Genomic DNA, 21,902 nt, shown 5'->3' on the forward strand with positions numbered 1-21,902 from the left:
ATCAATAGCACAATCCAAGAAATAAAAAATACACTCTCAGTGAATAACAGCAGATTTGAAGAGGCAGAAGAAAGAATTAGTGATGGAAGACAGTACATCTGAAATCAAACAGATAGTAGAATTAATTATAAAAAGATAGAAAAAATCCAGCAGGGACCTAGGGACCTGAATGACAATGCAAAACACACAAACATAGGCATTATAGGCATCCCAGAAGGAGAAGAGAAGGGAAAGGGGAAAGAAGGGATGTTGGAGGAAATAATGGCTGAAAATTTTCCTAACCTAATGAGGGAGATGGATGTACATGTCCAGGAAGCACGACGCACCCCAAACAGCATAAATCCAAACAGGCCTATCCCAAGACATATACTTGTCAAATTATCCAATGCATAAGACAAAGAGAAAATACTAAAAGCAGCAAGAGAAAAGAGAACCATCACATACAAGGGAGGCTCCATAAGATTAAGTGCTGATTTCTCATCTGAAACCATGGAGGCAAGAAGGCAGTGGTATGACATAGTCAAGGTGCTAAAAGAAAAGAATATCCAACCAAGAATACTCTATCTAGCAAAGCTAGCATTCAAAAATGATGGAGAGTTCAAAATATTCGCAGATAAATAGAAACTAAGAGAGTATGCCAACAAGAAACCTGCCCTTCAAGAAATACTAAAGGGAGTTCTGCAGGAGGAAAGAAACAAACGAGAGAGACAGAGTTGAAGGACAGTATAAGAACTAAAACTACAGAAAAAAAAAATCAAACAACATAAGACAAACACAAATCCAAAGAAAACATGGCTAACAAAAGTAATTCCTTGAAAGTAATAGCACTAAATGTCAGTGGATTAAACTCACCTGTTAAGAGACACAGATTGGAAGACTGGATAAGGAAATATGACCCATCTATATGTTGTCTACAAGAAACTCATCTTAGACCCAGGGATTCAAGGAGATTGAAAGCGAATGGCTGGAAAACAATCTTACAAGGCAACAATAACCAAAAAAAAGGCAGGAGTAGCTATATTAATATCAGACAAAATAGACTTTAAATGCAAAACAGTTGTGAGAGACAAAGATGGACACTACATATTAGTGAAAGGGATAATCTTTCAAGAACGAACAATCATAAACATTTATGTTTCTAACAAGGGGGCCTCCAAATACATGAGGCAAACACTGGAAAAACTAAGTGAAAGAATAGATGCCTGTACAGTTACAGTGGGGGACTTTAATACACCACTATCAACTTTGGACAGAACATCTCAAAAGAGAATCAATAAAGAAACAAAAACTTTGAACAGTGTATTAGAGGAGCTGCACCTAATAGACATATACAGAACATTACACCCAAATACAGCAGGATATACATTTTTCTCAAGTGCACATGGATCATTCTCCAAGATAGACCACATGCTAGGCCACAAAGAAAGTCTCAATGAATTCAGAAAGATGAAATCATACAAAATAATTTCTCTGACCATAGTGGAGTAAAGCTGGAAATCTGCAAGGGCCAGAGGGCCAGATTTCACAACAAGATATAGAAATTAAACAGCACACTCTTAGAAAAACAGTGGGTCAAGGAGGAAATCTCAAAAGAAATTAATAACTACCTTGAAACTAATGAAAATGATAACACAACATAACAAAACTTATGGGATGCAGCAAAAGCAGTACTGAGAGGGAAATTTATAGCCATAAATTCATACATCAAAAAAGAAGAAAGAGCTAAAGTTGAAGAACTAACTGCACACTTGGAGGAATTAGTAAAAAAACAACAAAGTAACCCCAAGGGAAGAAGAAAGAAAGAAAGAACAAAGATAAGAGCAGCACTAAATCAAATAGAAAATAAGAAAGCTCTTGAAAAGATAAACAAAACCAAAAGCTGGTTCTTTGAGAAGATCAATAAAATTGACAAACCCTTAGTGAGACTAACAAAGAAAAAAAGAGAGAAGATGCAAATACACAAAATAAGAAATGAGAAAGGAGATATCACCACTGACCCCACAGAAATAAAGACTGTCATAAGAGGATACTTTGAAAAACTATATTCCAACAAAAATGACAATTCAGAGGAAATGGACAAATTCCTAGAAATACATAAGCAGCCTATATTGACGAAAGAAGAAATTGATGATCTCAACAAACCAATCACAAGCAAAGAGATAGAATCAGTCATTAAAAACCTCCCATGTAAGAAGAGCCCAGGGCCAGACGGCTTCACAGGTGAATTCTACAAAATATTCCAGAAAGAACTAACACCAATCTTGCTGAAACTCTTCCAAAAAATCGAAACAGAAGGAACATTGCCTAACTCCTTCTATGATGCCAACATTATCCTAGTACCAAAGCCAAACAAAGACACCACAAGAAAGGAAAATTACAGACCAATTTCTCTAATGAACCTAGGTGCAAAAATCCTCAACAAAAACTTGCTAATTGTATTCAACAACACATTAAACGAATTATACACCATGACCAAGTGGGATTCATTCTGGGTATGCAAGGATGGTTCAACATAAGAAAATCAATTAATGTAATACACCATATAAACAGATTGAAGGAAAAAAATCACACGATCATATCTATAGATTCAGAAAAAGCATTTGACAAAATACAGCATCCTTTCTTGATAAAAACACTGCAAAAGATTAGAATACAAGGAAATTCTCTGAACATGATAAAGGATGTATATGAAAAACACACAGCCAACATCATTTACAATGGTGAAATCCTAAAATCTTTCCCTCTAAGATCAGGAAAAAGACAAGGATGCCCACTATCACCCCTTCTGTTTAACATTGTCTTAGAAGTACTCACTCGAGCACTGAGGCAAGAACCAGATATAAAAGGCATCCAAATTGGAAAGGAAGGATTCAAAATTTCATTATTTGCAGATGACGTGATCCTATACATAGAAAACCCTGAGAAGTCTACAAGAAAGCTTCTAGAACTCATAAATGAGTTCAGGACAGTTGCAGGTTATAAGATCAAGATATAGGAGTTCATTATATATGCAGGATATGAGTCTCCTATCAGATATATGATTACCAAATGTTTTCTCCCATTGTGTAGGCTCTCTTTTCACTTTCTTGACAAACTCCTTTGAAAATAAAAAGACAAACAACCCATTTTAAAAATGGGAAGAAAATGTAAACAGACACTTCTCCAAAGAAGAAATACAAATGGCTAAAAAGCATATGAAAAAATGCTCCAAATCTCTAGCTATTAGGGAAATGCAAATCAAAACTACAAGGAGATACCATCTTACTCCCATAAGATTGGCAACGATGAAAAAAACAGAAGACTACAAGTGCTGGAGAGGATGTGGAGGAATGGGAACACTCATCCACTGCTGGTGGGAATGCAGAAGGATCCAGCCATTCTGGAGGACAGTTTGGCGGTTTCTCAAAAAACTACTTATAGATTTGCCATATGACCCAGCAATTCCACTGCTGGGTATATACCCAGTAGAACTGAAAACAAGGACACAAACTGATATATGCACACCAATGTTCATAGCAGCATTGTTCATTATTGCCAAAAGTTGGAATCAACCCAAATGCCCATCAACAGATGAATGGATAAATAAAATGTGGTATATACATACAATGGAATACTACTCAGCTTTAAGAATGAATACACTACAAATACATGTGATAACATGGATGAAATCTTGAGAACCTTATGCTGAGTGAAGCAACCCAGGCATTGAAGGACAAATATTACATGACCTCAGTGATATGAAATAAGTAAACCAAGCTGCCTCAGAGAGCTAGAGACTAGATGGTAGGCTTAAAGGAATTTGGAGGGTAGAGGAAGGTTGCGAGCTGACACCTACCTGGGTGAAATCTATGATAAGCTGGAGTAAGTATTTGTACAGGGAAGGGATAAAATGGTGTCATAGGGATACCTTTGGGTGGGACTTTGTGGGCTTGAGGGGGGCTAGGGAGGGGAGGATGGGTAATATGGCCCAAGAAATTGTGGGAGGGTGGGGGAACATATGAACATAGGAGATTGTCAGGTATGTGGTTGAGAGTATATTGTTGAGAAAACTTTTTCAAAAATATAGTAAGGAAGGTTACCTGTTTATGATGCTTAAAGAGGAGAATCTGACACAGGACAGGCTTCTAGGGAGTGTGCAAGTGCTCATTTTGTCATAGTGGGTTATATTTTGGATGGAAACTCATACAATGAGAGTGAAGGTATACCCACATCCTGGGGAGGACTGATGTTCTCAAAGAGAGGGAATTATATCTCTTGAGAGAAATCGTGGCTCCCAATTAATTAGGGCCATCGAACATGTCAAGCCCTCAGCATTGTTGCAAGTATCTCTGAACATGACCCTTTAAGCAATGAAGAGTGATTGTCACTGTGGACCCTGAGAGGAGGGGGAAAGAGGTATTGAATAGGTGGAATCAGTGTAACTGTGGGGCAATGGAAGTGTTCCACAAGATTAAGCAAGGATGAATATAGGGTAGGACATGTTAAATTACATAAAAAAATGTATGGGGGCCTATAGGCTAAAATGTAAAACATAAGATAACTAAAAATTTAGAAAATTGTATAGTCTATAAATGTAAACCCAAGTGTAACCTTGTTTGAAAGCTATTGTCTCAATACCTGTATATCAGTTGCAGTAAATATAATATGAACATGTAAAAAGATTATTGCTGGGGAAGGGACAAAGTGTCTGATGTTGAATATGTGGGAGTACTGTATATTGTATATATGAATTACTGTGGTCTAAAACTTTTGTGAAGACAAGCTTAATAATTTAAAAAAAAAAAAAAAAGAAAGAAAAAGAAAGGATGTAGACCCTGAGGAAGAGATGGAAGAAGTTTCCTTGCCAATGTGCATACAGGGCAACACTTATTGCAGTGATGGAAGGCAAAACATCAAAAACAAAGCTTTTTCATTTTTTAATTTTTTGATACCCCAATTTATTTTTACTTGAATTGTTCGAAATTAGTGTGTATTCTATATCTAACCTCTAAACCCACCACTATATTCCATTTTACTATCAATGGAACCTGGCAATATATTGGGCTTCATTTTCAGGGAGGTTTTTTTTTTTTTTTTTTTTTTTTTTTTTTTTTTTTTAATTTTTTAATTTTTTATTGACTTTGTAATAATATTACATTAAAAATATATATGTGAGGTCCCATTCAACCCCACCCCCCCACCCCCCCTCTCCCCCCCCCCCAACAACACTCGTTCCCATCATCATGACACATTCAGGGAGGTTTTGGACCACAGAAGGGCTTGATGGTGGTGGGGGAGGAATACTGGAATGGGGTGTTATTGGTGGGCGGCACATGGTTTGGAGGAAGTTCTCCAGGGCATATGTATGGGGTGCATAAAAATGTTTGGATATTTTCATAGTGGTTACAGTAGAGAACAATGGCTGGGGGAGTGCTGAGTACCTGGCCGGGGGAGCTCTGTCTCATTCCCTAATGGAAAAGCAACAATCCTCTGAGTGTAATGGCTAAGACCAATAAGGAAAGATGGTCCAACAATGAGCCCTTGATGCTAATGACTATGCTTGTGGGCCTGTGGGCCTGAAATAAGAACTAGGCCTAGAGCTGCAGGGTGCCTAAGAATTACATCCTGAGATCCTCCATGTTGCTCAAGTGTGGCCAGTCTTGAAGCCAAATTCAGCATGTAAATGCATTGCCTTCCCCCCAGCATAGGAAATAACTCCCGGGGATGAGCCTCTCTGGCACCAAGGGATTACTACCAAGTACAAGCTGATCACGTGGCTGGAGAACGATCTTGAATAAAAGGGTCAACTCAGACCAGCAGAATATCTCAGCCTACATGTAATACCAGGAGTTAAACATGCTTTTGACCCTGATTAAAAAAGGGAAATGGAAAGGACAAATGAGTTTATAAGGTTATGAGTCTCCAAAAAAGAGCCAGGAGGTCATAAGAAGGGTCGCCCATACACACACCTCAGCAGAGTCCCAGAGACAGCTAATGTAGATACAACCCCAGGTATTGGTTCTTCTGAGGGCTACAGAGACCCACAGGTTCTATGGTCATGGCAGATGGACCTCAGTGCCATGTCAATTGGCCCTACTTTGTGGTCCTGAGTGTGATGGAGTTGGACTCAGGTGTGATCTTTGTTCACAAGCCTCTCCTGTCACTTTTACTGGACCTGTGGTTGGTGCTAGGGTTTAGTGTATACTCAGGGGACCTGAATCTCTGGACCGTCCATGTGATAGCCAGCCCCTGAGCCTCAACAGACTTATAAATCCTACCCTCCAGTTTATTGGACTTACCCCAGCCAGCTAACAGGGAAGTGAAGAAGGTCAACCACCACACCAGAGAAACAAGAGTGCCTACAACTGCCAGCAGGAGAATTGCATCCATCATCCAAGTGGAATCTAAGCACCCTCTCAGTATAGAGGTGGAGTGGACATAACCATCCCAGCATCCACAGAATGGAGGAATAGAGTATAGATTAGAGTGGATTTATTGACACTCTATTCTGGAACTAATATGTTTAGTAATGGAAGTAAATGTAGCACTGAGATGGAGAAAGCAGCCATGGTAGCTGCTGAGGGTGGGAATGGGAAGAAGAGATGTGATGTGGGGGCATTTTCAGGAATTGGAGGTGTCCTGGGTGGTACTGCAGGGACAGTTACTGGACATTGTATGTCCTCCCATGGCCTCCTGAGTGGACTGGGGGAGAGTGTAAACTGTAATGTGGACCATTGACCATGTGGTGAAGCAGTGCTCAGAGATGTATTCACCAAGTGCAATGACTGTCCCATGATAATGGAGGAGGTTGTGGTTATGGGAGGAGTGGGGTGAGGGGGTTAGGGGGGTATATGGGGACCTCATATTTTTTTAATGTAACATTCAAAATAAATAAATTAATTAATTTTAAAAAAAGAACTTTTTAAAAGATGTATCTGAGTGTCAGAAGATATGTATGGAAAATAATGGATTTATTTTGTTGGTTATCAAGGGGAAAGAAGGGGAAAGATAATTTTCTTAAATAAATTTGTCTGGTTGTCCCAGAACATGAAAGAAAGTAACTGAAGACAATTTGAGAGTATACTTTAAGTGTAGAAAGACAGAAAAAGCAAATGGTTTACAATGCCTACAAATAGTGTGTTCAAAAGGAGAAAAGATACATGTTAAAATTATTGCAATGATGGTTCAGTGATAATTGGTTTATTTATAAGGTGAATAAAGGCTTGTACATCCTTTACTGAGCATTGTTACATGGGTGGTAATCAAAAAGGGCAAAATAAGAATTTGGGTCTCTGTATGTAAAAATGATAAATAGATCCTTGAGTATATACAATGCTCTTAACAAAAGCAAAAAAAGAAAAATGAGAACAGTTGAATGGTGTTCTGTGTCCATGTCAGTTGTTCTCTTTAACTAAAATACTCTTTAGCTCATTGTTTTGGCCATGACAGAATCAATGTTAACAAAAGTTTTTCAGTTTTGTAAGAGTACTTAATCATTTTTATTCATTGCTATTTCCATTAAATATTACTTGGAACCATTTCTCGCCTTTAGGCATCTGTGACTAATGTCCAATCTTGTCTCTTCTGACAGCTCTTTTTTGATATTGCCTTTCTCAAATTCAAGGCCGAAAATCAGAATAACAAAACTGCAAAGATTTCTATTTTACCTATGGTATCTTTGGAGTTTTCTAGATGTCCATTGGGTATGGCAAAGATTTGATCTCTTATCTTACAAGAAAAGAGATAATAGAAATAATTTGGCATTCTCTTGTTTTAATGTGTTCAATATTGTTATATCCACAATATGAAATACCAGCAAATCAAAAAAAGAGCAGCTCAGCCTTTCTGGATTAATTTTATATAAATAACATGTTATTAATATAATATGTTTTAGGAATTACTAAATTTTTATTTCAGATAGAAATAACTTACGTTCATGTATAAAGATAGACATAACTATCAATAAATAGATTTATTGTTTAAAGTGCTATCTTGTTTTCTATATAAATACCCTTGTCAATTAGAATATAGTTTATGGGATAAATTAAAGACCCTGGAGATTTGACAATAACCTCATTGTTTTATATGTGCCTACCCTAGGGTAAGAAGCATTAACTAAATCCTTAACAAATCGCTTGTTATTGCATCTCAAGAGGGGATTTTACTTTTCAACATTCTGATATTTGTAGATTATTATCATAAGTTAACCAGAACCTTTGAGTCTTATTATTCACAAGTATTTTCTGTTTTCCCCTTACACTCACCTAAAGGTCCCTGCTACAGTACAGATCAGAAATTGAGTCTTTGGAAAGGAATATCAAAAGAACCTCAGTGCAGGACAGAGCCAGATCTTCCTGCCTGTTGAAGCTACAGGGAATGGAGTCACAACAGTTTTCCTTTCACAACCTGGTGTGTCTTCATCACGTACTTACTGTGATGATCAGGATTCCAGAACAGTCCCACTCCAGAAGCAGACAATTTCATGGAAATAGATCATTCAGTTCAAGGTCAACAAAGCACAAACCTATTCCCTATGAATGAATAAAAGAAAGGAGCTGATTTTATTGTGACCCATGCTCTATTTCAGATGCACATGTAAGGAAAACCCTTTCTTTCTTCTTAATCCATCACTGACCTTCAGCTTAACAGGGTACACTTGTTCAGACCAGTAGAAAATCTTTAAATGGTATCTTGTTCCAATTGAACTCTCAGAAATCAGGAAAAAAAAAAAATCCTATGGATTATATAGATATTAACATAGATTTTAAGTTATATCATGAGGGAAAACATTATTTTTAAGAAAAATGAGATAGAAAAATGGTAATAATGGTTAACTATTATGCAAAGTGCCTTTATTGAATTTCTTTCCTTTTTGTAACCATGAAGTTATTTGCACAGTTTCAATTAGAATATGTATTTTTTTCCAACCAGAGTTTAATTGGATAAATCAAATCTATAACCATGATCATGCTAGAAATCTCATCTAAACAGATAAGACAAGCTCCAGGGTTATACCTTCATTTGTGAAGCTAACACCTTCAATGTCCTCCCACAAAACTGATCTCCGGCTTATGGAACCCCTACCTCCCAGGCTGTCCAGGAATAGTGACAAATTAGGAGACGTCAGGAAAAAGTGAGACCCCGACACAGACAAAAGTTAGAGCTGCTGCAGGCAAAACCTGGTGAAAGCGAACGGCGTGGCTCTCTCTTCCTCATCTCGGTGGACAGGGACCAGATCGTGCTTGTAAAACATGAAAGTAAATTACACCGTAGAGGTTTTACAAGCCTCCAGAAAGAAGTAAACTCTTAAGACTTAATATTACGTTGCATGTACAAGAAGCGGGGTTGGAGTCTTAAACACTAGTGATTCCCATGAAAATAAAACTCATCAAATGAAACAAAATGTTGAATTAATGATATTGAGTCAGAAAACTGCTGAGCATCTCAACGTGGTCAAATTTTTTTTTTTAAAGATTTATTTATTTCTCTCCCCTTCTTCCCCGCCAACCCCTGGTTGGATGCTCTCTTGTGTCCATTTGCTGTGTGTTCTTCTGTGTCTCTTGTATTCTCTGGGAATCTCTGTCTCTTTTTTGTTGTGTCTTCTTGCTGCATCAGCTCTCCATATGTGCGGCGCCACTCCTGGGCAGGCTGTGCTTTTTTCGCGCGGGGCGGCTCTCCTTGCAGGGCACACTCATTGCGCGTGGGGCTCCGCTACACAGGGGACACCCCTGCATGGCACGGCACCCCTTACGTGCATCAGCACTGCACATGGGCCAGCTCACTACACGGTCCAGGAGGCCCTAGGTTGAACCCTGGACCTCCTATATGGTAGGTGAGCGCTCTATCAGTTGAGCCGCTTCCAATGTGGTCAAATTTGTACCTCGGAGCAGGAACTTTGACAAAGGAAGGACTCCAGAAGCAAAACGGACACTTTGCTCTGTTTCTATTCAGATTAAGGGCATAACATATTACAGTCAGGAAAAAGAAAGGAAGAACGTTTGTTCTCTGAGATAAACCAAAAATAATAGGGTCAACCTGTCTATGTCTGGTCCCCAAAATAATAAAAACACGAGCAATTCCTATAAACCTGAACTCCCTAAACAAAAAAATGACTACCCCAACTCTCCCAGTGCCAATGTATGAGAACATGGCGATTGTGTGAAAGTTACTGCTTTCCACCATGAACAAATAGAAATTTGACCAATTTGCAATCCAGTGGTTTTCTTCCATTTATTTCATTCTTTATTTGGGAGTCCAGTCTTTTTGATGTCTGATTCCCTTCAGCTCTTTGCAAGTTAATTGTTCCTATTTTCTTTTCTTTTCTTTTTTCTCCTAAATACTTTGTCTTTTAGCTGATTAAAACTTGGAGAAATCACCACATTGTAAAACCAGGCACTCCCATAGCCGAGGGACCCTTCCCAGTTGTGGGCATTTCTTCACAAGGCCATGTGGCAATGTCCCATGAGGGAAGGAGCCGCTTGCTGCTGCCTCTTTTTCCTCTCTGCAGGGACATAAGGCCACAGGCATCGTATTTGCTGCGAAGGGAGCACACCGATGCTGTGACCTTGTTCAGGGCTAAATAGCTATTTGAGGCTGCTGGTCTGCAGAAGGGTGATGAAAAAGGAGATGTTTATTTCAGTTTCCAAATGTAAGAGGCCCCTTTGTATACCTTGCATAGGGACGCAGCATTTCTCATTGGGCAGCATCTGTAAACTTGCTCTGTGCATCCTCCCTCCATTTCATTTCCATAATCTATTGTCCCAGTTACAGTCAGCAAGCACAGCCCCCACTCCCCTGGAATGTGCTAAAGCAGAAAAGGAAAAAAAAAAGTGCTGCTATGCTTGGTCAGCTTAAGGGTGAGGAGCTTCAAATTCTCTACAAAATGAAAGAGATTGAATTGTGTGAGGTCACCTGGTACAGTCCCCCTGAGAACATCCTTCTCCAAGGGGTCCTTCAAGCGTAATAACATCAGCCAACAGCAGAAGACGCTGTGAGCACTCAATTCGAAATGAAGTCATTGCAGAGCTGCTCTGGAGGAACTCCAGGCTACCTGGTGTGTAATTTTAGATCATCAAAGGTGACCTTGAACGCTGTCTCCTAAATTTCAGTCACAACCTCCTCTGCCCTGTGATTTAGCCAATACCAGCTCCTCTGGTCTTCAGGAACAAAAGTCCACCTTCCACTGTCGTAAGGTGTGAGTGAAGTAAAGGCTTCCACCACAGAGGGGGCAGAGAAGCACGCACAATAAAAACTTCACACAGCAAAAAGTGGGCTCGCTGTATCTAGACAAAGCTGTCAGATAAGTTTTTAGGAAGAACTTTTTTTAGTGTAAAGAACTTATATATCATGAAATCTGTCCTCTTGATGCAACATCAACCCCAAAGTGCAATGCAAGGGGGAAATATGACCTTCAAATGATGACCTGCTAATAAATACAACGGCATGATCAGATCTCAAATACAGAATGTGGAGTGAAAATGTTGCGGGCTATGGAGGGGCGGCTCTTTGTCTCTTCGGAGATAACCTGAGCTGTCTGTCCTGACTTGTGGGTGTGGGACAGCGAGAGGCTGCAGTCCTGTCCTTGGTGACCATGGCAATGACTCCAGTCCTGAGAAGATATTTGGCAATGCAAACTCTATATACACACCAGTCAGTCCAGGGAAACTCTGATGGTGGTGATGCCGAAACTTAAGGGAACTTGGACTTGGCCTCGAATGGGAAATATAATATAGCCTGTGCATAAATTCAAAATCATCTAATTCTGTATCCAAGCGTGCCTAATCTCTAGAAATCCAGTTAAGTGATATGGGCTTTGAATGTTCAGAAAGGATGTAAGACTAAATGTTATTCAGGTTGCATCCAGATGGAATGTGGGCAAGATGCTAATTCAAGCTCACCTGAAATGTGGGCGATATGTTAATTCACAACCTATCTGGTACTCGGGCAAAGACTTAACTGACAAAGAAAGTAGCTTTCTTTGATAAAAGCACCATTTGACTCCCCACCCTGTATAAAAGGCACTCAAAAATCTTGTTTGGGGCGGGGGGGGGGCTCAGGTTTGAAACAGAAAGCTCCAGAGTCCGGCCAGCTGTCAATAAACCATTTTTCCTTCTCAAAATCATTCCTGAGTCCTGGCCTTTCTATATGCAAATAATTGAACCTCTCTCCACTTCTACAACAATAAGGGCTGTCACAAATGAGTATATACTGTTAAGGTTCGGTTTACATGAAGTTCAAGAGTAGGCAATATTAATCCATGATGATAGAAATTAGGAATTTCTAGGACTTTTAGGATGCTCTGGGTGGCAGTATCCACTGGGAAGGGGCATGAAGTCCTAGAGGTGAAAGTAATGATGGGTGGGTATCCAGGTAAATATGTAATGTAAATATTCATCAAGATATATAGATAAAGGAAATAACATTTTCTCGCCAAATAATTTTCTTTGTCTACATTTGGTCAGGGTTTTTCCTCACAAAACCTCTGGTTGAAATAAATATCTAAATAGAAAGAAATTCTATTTATTTTTAATCATTTAAATATAATATATATATGGACTTATTTTTCATAATAATAACCTTAATTTTTAAAAAGGCCACTACCTACAAATTAGCTCTAAAGTTGGTCCTAATTTTTGGGACATTGTTACTGTCCTGCATGGCATTGCAATCATGGAGACAGACCATTACACATTTTTTCAAAACCTATAAAATTGTGCAGGGCAAAGTGTAAATTATAATGTAAACTATAGACCATGGTTAGTAGCAATGCTTCAACATGTGTTCATCAATTGTAGCAAATGTACCACAGTAAGGAAAGATATTGTTAATGTGAGAAAGGTGTAGGAAGGGTTGGGGTATATGGGAATCCCCTATATTTTTAATGTAACATTTATTAATCTAAAGCTTCTTTAAAAACAAAACAAAATGTTAAAAATTTAAAAAAAGGAAGAAAAAATAAAGTTGGGCCTAAAAGGACCACTCTCTACCATTAAGATCAAGTGGGGGACACCCTCCCTGCTCAGCCCAGTCTTGTGGATGGTGCTCGTTCCCCTTACTGTGGGGTTGCCTTCCTACCAGCCATTTGGCCCTTCACCTCCACGGAAATGCCGGGGTGCAGCCAGCACGCACCCTTCGCTCTACCCTCGCCCAGCTGGTCTGTGTTTTCCTCTCCTTGTGGCCCAAACACTGCAGTGCGGTTGGTGTCAGGATAGTGGTGGAGACTGGAAGCTCCCTGTTCCTCTTCTCATTCCCATTTTGAAATAAATGGCCCAGTCCAGTGCCCTCTGACCTTCAGACCATCCACTGTTGCTGGCTCTGCAGCATCCCCCTCTGCTGTCCCCCTTGGCCCCACCCACTCTGCTGTCTGTCGTATTCCATTTATTTTCCCGTCTACATGCTAAGATGTGTCCCACGCATGGGGTACTGGACGAGCGGGACCTGAATAGGAGCGGAATTGCAAACTCAAGAGGCCAGTCACTCCTGGCCTCATAGCTCAGCTCTCCAAGCTTATTCCTGCGCTGATGGCTGATCCCGCCCGCACTGAGAGGGAAGTCACTGTGATTTGATTGGGTATTCAGTTATTGTATCTGTGTACACATGGGACGGGGATGCTATCAGTCCATCAGGCACTGACACTGGAACGCTCTAGCAGGAAGGAGGGAAATTAGAAACTGTCTTTTGCCAAGCTCATGGGCCAAGCTGTATGAAGGGATAAGGACTACGAGAGATTTTCACTTCAGTGAGACAACATTTGTGAACAGGAGCACAGGAATTTTCCCCATTGGTTTCCTATTATTGGCAAGATCCCTTACAACATCCCTGAGATCTCAGACAAACAGTCACCCGTGTTTTATTTTTGCCTCAGACTGTGTGTGGAGCAGCAGCAAAGAAATCATTGCATTTGCACTCCCTGGAGACCCGACAACGTTCCCGGAAACCTGATAAGTGCCTTCAGAGGTGCTGGCCCTGGAAGGGATTTTCAAAGTCATATCTGTCTCTCCAAGTAATTGTCCTTGTCTGTGATCAGTCAAGTATTCTCTCTTCTAAAGCCCCAAGTTGAAATAAAAATCTAAATAGAAAGGAAAGTTTATTCATTTTTAACTGTTAAATGTAATAGCTTTCTGCCTCCTTATGAAGTCTGTTCATAGGCTCTGTGGAGTCAAGTCCATTATTCTTTATCTATATCAGTGTTTTATATTTGCAAAAATGGATTTACATTATTTTATTTCTTTAGCCCTTATAGCAACTTTGAAAGTCAAAATAGGATTATATTCCCATTTCACAGGTGAAAAAACAAAAGTTAGGGTCATTTTGCAAACTCATAGCTGAAAACACGTTATGGAACCCACAGCTTGAATTTCCAGTTCAGGTCATTATTTCTAAGTGTTACCAAAATTGGCTTCATACCCATCGCCTCCCCATCAGCCACTCCAGCTTGTTGGGAATGTTACTCACTGGGACTCCATAGATGCCACGAGGGACACTGATCCTAGGGTGGGCCGGGCAGGGCTGCCCCGTGGGGTCCCCGTGGGTCCTGAAGACCAGTGCCCTGGACTGGTACGCCTGGGCTTGCTCTCCGGGGGTCAGCCCTGTGCCACCGGCAGGGGTCCCCTGCAGTCAACAGCATACTTGACAGTTCATTCCGTGCTTTATTTAAGTCCTCCTTCAACACCACGAGGCAGTTCTTTTGGCCATTTTACCTATTTTCTGTGTCTGCTATCTATAGGTAAACATGTTAGACATGTGGCATTTGCTCGCAAATCAGGAACATTTATTTCAATTAGAGGACGCCTGCTCGGTTCCTCCCAAACACATTTTCTCAAGGTTGATTAATGTTCAACGAAAGCTTCCAGGTTTGTTGACTATAATACACTCAATGGCTTTAAACATGATATAGCTCCTCTGATAAAGGAGGAACTTAGTAAATGCTATTCAGAGTTGGCCTTGCCTTGAACAGTCAATCACCTTATTTCTTGATCAGGTGAGAGGCCACAACACTGTTCTGTAAATACAGAGACTAAAATTGCACCAGCTAAAAGGTAGGCTAGAGAACTAGCCTGCTTCCCAAATCCTTTTTTTAACTTGTCACTTGGTTCCAAGACATTACCTACTGCTATTCCCATCACTAATCACCGTATTTTCTACTATACAGCAAATGAACTAAAACTCATGAGTTGGTTTCATTTCCTTTGAAGGCTGCTCATTACTAAGAAGTATCAACCCTCAAGCTTTTTTTAAAATCCGAGTGTGGGCTGCCCAGAACCCGGGGCTAAGTCAGTTCACTGGAAAAAAACTCAGTCTACATCTTCACCCACCTCCGGGGATTTTCCCTCACCTCTTCCAAAGCGAGTCCACCTGAGGAGGGCAGGTTTTCAGCCCAGAAATCATCAGCACTGCACTTCCTCGGCCCCTTGCACTGCCCACCACAGTCCCGTAAGTACAAATAGTCAACCTGGGAGGGGTTCCTCCTAAGGCCGTCTTTTGGAGGGGGATGTATCTCCCCGGCGCCCTCCAAAACCATACCAGCCCTGGATCCAGAAAATGTTTATTCTTACAGCTGGGCAGCTCTGGCCGGCTGCTGCTATTGTGTGAACCACCACGGGGAAACGAATAAGTGTTCAAGCTTTCAGAGACTCCGAGTGTTTACGGGAGAGGAATGAAAAGCAGACCGCTGTGGGCAGTGGAGGCTAGGGCAGACGTCTCCATTAGAAATAGCCCGCCTGCGTGCGGAATTAACTTTCTGGCTGGAATTAGCCTTTCTCACACTGCCTAGACATACTCCCTCTCTATTGCAAACAAATCGCAGGCCAGGCTGGAAGGCTGCTCAGAGGGGCCTTGGCAGAGCAGCATGCAGAGGCTGGAGGCCTCTGGGGAGCCGCTCCGAGGCCTTTCCTGCTCCCCTTGCCCCCTCCCCTGGGAGCCTGCCAGGCTCCTAAGAGGTAAGAGGCTTCCTGCCTTGCTCCCCTCAGAAGAGAGCTGCCGAAGGCGAAACCCCGCAGCAGCCTCCAGGCTAGGCTCCTCAGCAGCCGGTCGCCTCACAGCCCACAAGGGAGTCCTCGGCCCTTTGGTTTCAGTGTCATCCTTTTGTCGTGTGGGACAGGGGCCATGGAAGCTGGCGGCTTTGGCTGCTCTTCCTTCCACTATCTACGAAGTATTAACTTCTGAATCTAAGCGTAGCTCGTTGGAGCTTTGTAGGCCCTGGCCTGGCCTGGCCCTGTCTCGTGTGTGCTGGGGGCATGGGGACGGGAGCCTGGGTGGCTGTGGCATGATTATAGTTATGCTTCCAACTGTGGCTGCAGAGGGGAAAATGGTATAGAATGGGGCTGGAGGGGACCTGGGAAAACCTCTTAGGAGATTACGGCAGAGATGAGGGAATTGTGGTGGGGTGGAGAGTGGGAGAGACTGGAGAGATGGTTAGGAAAGTAAACAGTAAAGCTGGAAAGACTTCACTGAGACATGCTGGGAAGGTCTGAGCATTTTAGGGAGAGAGGGAAAGTTAGTAAGTGGGGCATGGAGCGCTCTGAGCTTTGGCTCCCAGGAGAGGGGTCAACGTAGACTAAGAAGAGTGTTAGAGGAAATGGATTTCTTTCTTATTGACTATGGTAAGACTGGTACTGAAAATATTTTGTAATGATAGAAATGTGCCTTTGCTGCCATTCCTGCATTGTTCCATGCCCCAATCTCATCTCATTCAGATGGTACCTACTCTCATCTTTCATGGGTTATATTTTATTTATTTATTTATTTTCTCTCCCCTCCCCCCCAGTTGTCTGTTCTCTCTGTCCACTTGCTGCGTGTTCTTCTGTGACTGCTTCCATCCTTATCAGCAGCACAAGGAATCTGTGTTTCTTTTTGTTGCATCATCTTGCTGTGTCAGCTCTCCGTGTGTGCGGCGCCATTCCTGGGCAGGCTGCAATTTTTTCTCGCTGGGCAGCTCTCCTTATGGGGTGCACTCCTTGCGCGTGGGGCTCCCCTATGCGGCGGACACCCCTGCGTGGCACGGCACTCCTTGTGCGCATCAGCACTGCACATGGGCCAACTCCACACGGGTCAAGGAGGCCCGGGGTTTGAACCACAGACCTCCCATCTTTCATGGGTTATAGATTCAGAATCGGAAAGAAATGGATGGCCCAATTTAACATCTTCATTTTCAGCTGAGGTTCAGAGGTGAAAATACTGCCCAAGATTTTTGAAGTTGTTCTAAATAAACAAGACATATACTCCCCAAAAGTGTGTTCTGTTGAACACATGTCCAATGAAATACTCTTCAAATGTTTGGTAAAATAAATGTGCTAAGAACTGCATACGATGGGCCCTTTTTGGATGTTCACGGAGCTTGTTAGTTTATTAAAGGCTCAGAGAAGTCCTGCAGCAAAGAAAGGTCTACATCTGTTTCACCAGAAGTGAATATTTTGGTGTAACACCTACTTCTATTCCAAGGTACACACTCTAGGAAACCCACTCTCAACTTGGACTATTAGCTGTAGTTCACGTACATTATGCCCTGGAGAAGTTCTTCAGTACTGCCCTCCTCCTTCTTGGATTCTCCCCTGATTCTTAGTCTCCAGGATTCTCAACCTAGTCACTGGCCTCAGGACTCTACTCAGGGTTGTCTCATCCCCTCAAAATTCTCTTTTCTCCACAGTTATCCAGTTGCTCCTCAGTTGCTTTCAATTCAGAAGTCCATTGCCTCAATACAGACAATATTGCCTAATACAAAAGAAGAATTTTGCTAAATAAAGTATGAATGACTAATATCTTTTCACACACCCCACTCCTCTACACTTGAATTTTTAAAAGAAGACCTATCTCATTCCAACTCATTTCCTGATTGTTGTGGTAACATACTCAAAGAACACCAGGGAAGGAGATTTGGGGGCAAAAGTTACCATATGTAGCAGACCAGACCTAGTAATCTCCTCTAAACAACTTCTCTTTGTCAAGTTTCTTCACTCGGTCTACTCTTGAAATTATAGGATCTATAAAATGTCCAAATTTCCTCATTGTTTAACCCCAACAACACCAGTTCATATGGGTAGCACAGAGATAAGTGGTCATATTTCAAGCCTGATTGTCTGTGGTGAGGAAAGTGAGAGGGAATAGATAGGGCCTATGGTGCAAGATTGATTATGAGCCAGGCTTTAATGAGTTCCCATCCTTTGGTAACTTGTTTACTTCTATGAAGTACGTAAAACCCTATAGAATGGGAGCAGATGTGGCTCAAGAAGTTGAGCACCCAACTCCCATGTGGGAGGTCCCAGGTTTGGTTCCCAGTGCCTCCTAAAGAAAAACAAAACAAAACAAAACACAGGCAATGAGCAGGCAACGAGCAGACGATGAGCAAAAGACAGTGGGCAGATAAGCAAAAAGAGGAGGGAGCCATCTGGAGGTGGACGACCTATGGAACAATTAAAATGGTATTCGTTAAGTCCATGCAAACATTTTTACATAGCAACGCAAAAGTTAATGTCCAGGGTCCTTTTTATCTACGATGAAGCATGGATTGGCATCTTCACCTTCGACTAGGACTTAGAGTGGATCCATTTACATCTGTTCACGGACCCCTCCCTCTTTTGGTTCTGGATCTTTTTACTTTCTTTAGTTTTTTTTTCTTTCTTTTTAAAAATTTCTTCCCCCTCCCTCCATTGTCTGCTCTCTGTGTCCACTCGCTGTGTGTTCTTCTGTGTCTGCTTGTCTTCTCATTAGGTGGCCCCAGGAACCAATCCTGGGACCTTCGGAGTGGGAGAGAAGTGATCATTCTCTTGCACCACCTCAGCTCCCTAATCTGCTGTGTCTCTTATTCTCTATCCTCTGTGTCTCTTTTTGTTGCATCATCTTGCTATGTCAGCTCTCTGCATGGGCCAGCACTCCTGCATGGGGCTGCACTCTGCACAGGTCAGTATTCTGCGCAGGCCAGTATTCCATGGGGCCAGCTCACCACCTGGGCCAGCTTGCCTCCTGGGCGTTGAACCCTGGATGTCCTATATGGTAGACGGGAGCCCAATTGCTTGAGCCACACCCGCTCACCACTTTCTTTAGTTTTTGGTTTCTATTCCTCAGTCTGTCATGAATATGACCCAGATTAACCAGCTCTCCTAGGTTTCTTGGTGCTTCTTTTTTTTCTGGCTGGCTCAAGGAAATGCTACCAGGGGTTTCCTTGCTTCAAAGACCTCTTGGCCATCCTCTTTGAATTGGCGGGAGAAGGTGGGGGTGGGATAGGCACTGCCCAGGGCCCCACCCCCAGGAGCACCTGCAGGACACCTCCCAGGCAAAGCCAATGGCCTATCCCCTAGAAAGCAAACATTCTCCAGTTTCTTTCTCTCTAGGCCACAAAACTGTTTACTGCAAAACCTACTGTTTGCAGTAAGAATGTTTCCTTCCCTTTATCCTATGGCAATATTTCTTTACCTCTCACTGTTCATGCTGCTTTTTAAAAATTGTTTATTTTAAAATAATCTCAAACTTACAGGACAGTTGCAAAAATAATACAAAACCTATTCCGCTAACTCCAATATGCCACCCCCCAGATACCCAGATCTGCCAACTTTTAACACTTTGCCATATATGCCATATCATTTTCTTTATCCACCCATCTATTTTATCTGCCTGTATGTGTCTGTCTATATCTATCTCTCTATCTCACAAACTTTTGAGAGTAGGTTGTATACATTATGCTCCTTGAATACCTAATAAATTTATATATTAATATAGATTAATATGTTTCCCAGGAGCAAGGATGTTCACTTATGTAGCCACATTAAGTGCAGTTATCAAGTTCAAGAAATTTTAGGGAAGTGGATATGGTTCTAGCAATTGAGCTCCTGCCTACTACACGGGAGGTCCCAGGTTCAGTTCCCAGTGCCTCCTAGAGAAGACATGTAAGACAGCGAGCTGACACAATGGGCTGGTGCACCATACTGACACAACAAGATGACACTACAAAAGACACAAGAAGGAAAACATAATGAGAGACACAACAAACCAGGGAGGAGAGGTGGCTCAAGGGATTAGGGACCTCCCTCCCACATGGGAGGTCCTGGGTTCAGTTTCCGGAAGACAAGCACACAACGAATAGACACAGCAAGTGCAAACAATGAGGGAGTGGGGAGAAACAAATAAAATAAATCTTTTTTTTTTTAAAGAAATTTTACATTGGTATAAAGCTTACAGACCATATTCCAAATTTTTAATATGTTCCAATAATGTCCTTTTGGTCATGTTGTCCTCCATCATTAAATCCAGTCCAGTATCATGTATATATTTAATTGTATTGTCTCTTTACTGTTACTATTTCTTTTTTAAAATGTGGACATAAATATGCAGCATAAACATTTCCATCTCAACCACTCCCAAGCATACACTTCTATGGGATTAACCACATTCCCAATGTGCTACCCTCACCACCTACCATCCATTACCAAAACTTTCCCATCACCCCAAACAGAAACCTTAAACCCATTTTGCACTAACTCCCCATTTGTCCTTTCCACACCTACACTTTGGCCCTGGTAACCTGTACTCTACTTTCTGTATCTATTAATTTGCATATTCTAGGTATTTCATATAAGTGAAATAATATAATATCTATTCCTTTGAGTCTGACCTATTTCGATCTTCGAGGTTCATTCTTGTTTTCTCATGTATCAGAACCCTATTCCTTTTTATAGGTGAGTTATATTCCCCTGTATGTCTATACCATATTTTGTTTATCTACTCATCTATTGATGGACATTGAGGTTGCATCTACATTTTGCCTATTGTGAATAATCTTGCTATGAATACTGGTGTACAATCACAGCTGCTTTTTGGTCCTACAACTTTTTCTGACATTTCAGCCAACCACTGCCTAACTTTGCTATTCCAGACCTTCGTGCCCTGACGATAGTGTCAACTGCCTATTTGATTTCCCTCAAGAGCTAGAATCAACCCACCTCTCTGTATTTCTCTCTGAACACACACACAACCAAGAGTTTCAGACCCTACTTCAGGAAACTCTTAGAAATATTGTTGGTATCTGATATAATTTAAGCAGAACTGGAGACCTAAAGCTTGACAGCATTCCTGGAAACAGAATATCCTATTATTGCCAACAGTTTTAAATCTTCAAGTGCTCTCAGTTTTTAAGCCACTTTGCCAAAGAGCTTAAAATGATGAAAGTCTGCATTACTTCAAATCAGATTTTCAAAGTTCTTTTTGAGAGGGGCTGCAGCTGGCCTAGGTCCAAATAGATGGGAAAATGCCAGCAAAACACAGTAAAAAACATCTGCATAACTTAGATTACAGAAGAGGAAAACAATTTAATGAATTCCAGGTACAAATCTTTATTGCTATTCCCCTGGAACAACAGTCTTGAAACTTCTCTGGGACTGATCCCAGGAGAACTTACCCAGCATCATCAGTCAGTAGATTAGAGTCCACGACAAGAGAAGCTGTGGTTTTCCTATGCGGTGAGCCAGTGTCAGAATTTGGTGCACTGTAAACATTTATAATTTTTAAAATACAGATTGAAGTGAAAAGGCCAATCTGAAAATAAGTCAACTCCTGTTTGAAGAAAGTTTCAGTGGACTTCTTAATTCGGATTCTTTTCTACAGTCCCACGCCCGCAAGAAATACAGCAGTTTACCTTTTTGTCTTCTGCTCGCTGTTGGTTCAGTAGGCGACTTCTGTTTCTCTCTGGTTGACCCCGCTGGCAACTGTTTATATGGGGACAGCCAAAGGCGAGAGCAGCAGGATATTCCACAGCCCCCTTTTGGGCATAAAAAATTGAGTGTGAGAGTTCTACACAAAAGTGGATTCGAGTATAAGAGGTTTGCTCTACTTATTCCTCCAGCCCCTGGCATGACCCATCCACATCCCCACCAAATGAGGAGGGGGAGCAGACACTGGGCTGTGCTTAGAAGAGGACCCCAACTTCCCTCGTCCTT

The sequence above is a fragment of the Dasypus novemcinctus genome, chromosome 16 (genome assembly GCF_030445035.2).
Source record: "Dasypus novemcinctus isolate mDasNov1 chromosome 16, mDasNov1.1.hap2, whole genome shotgun sequence".
Classification (NCBI taxonomy): Eukaryota; Metazoa; Chordata; class Mammalia; order Cingulata; family Dasypodidae; genus Dasypus; species Dasypus novemcinctus.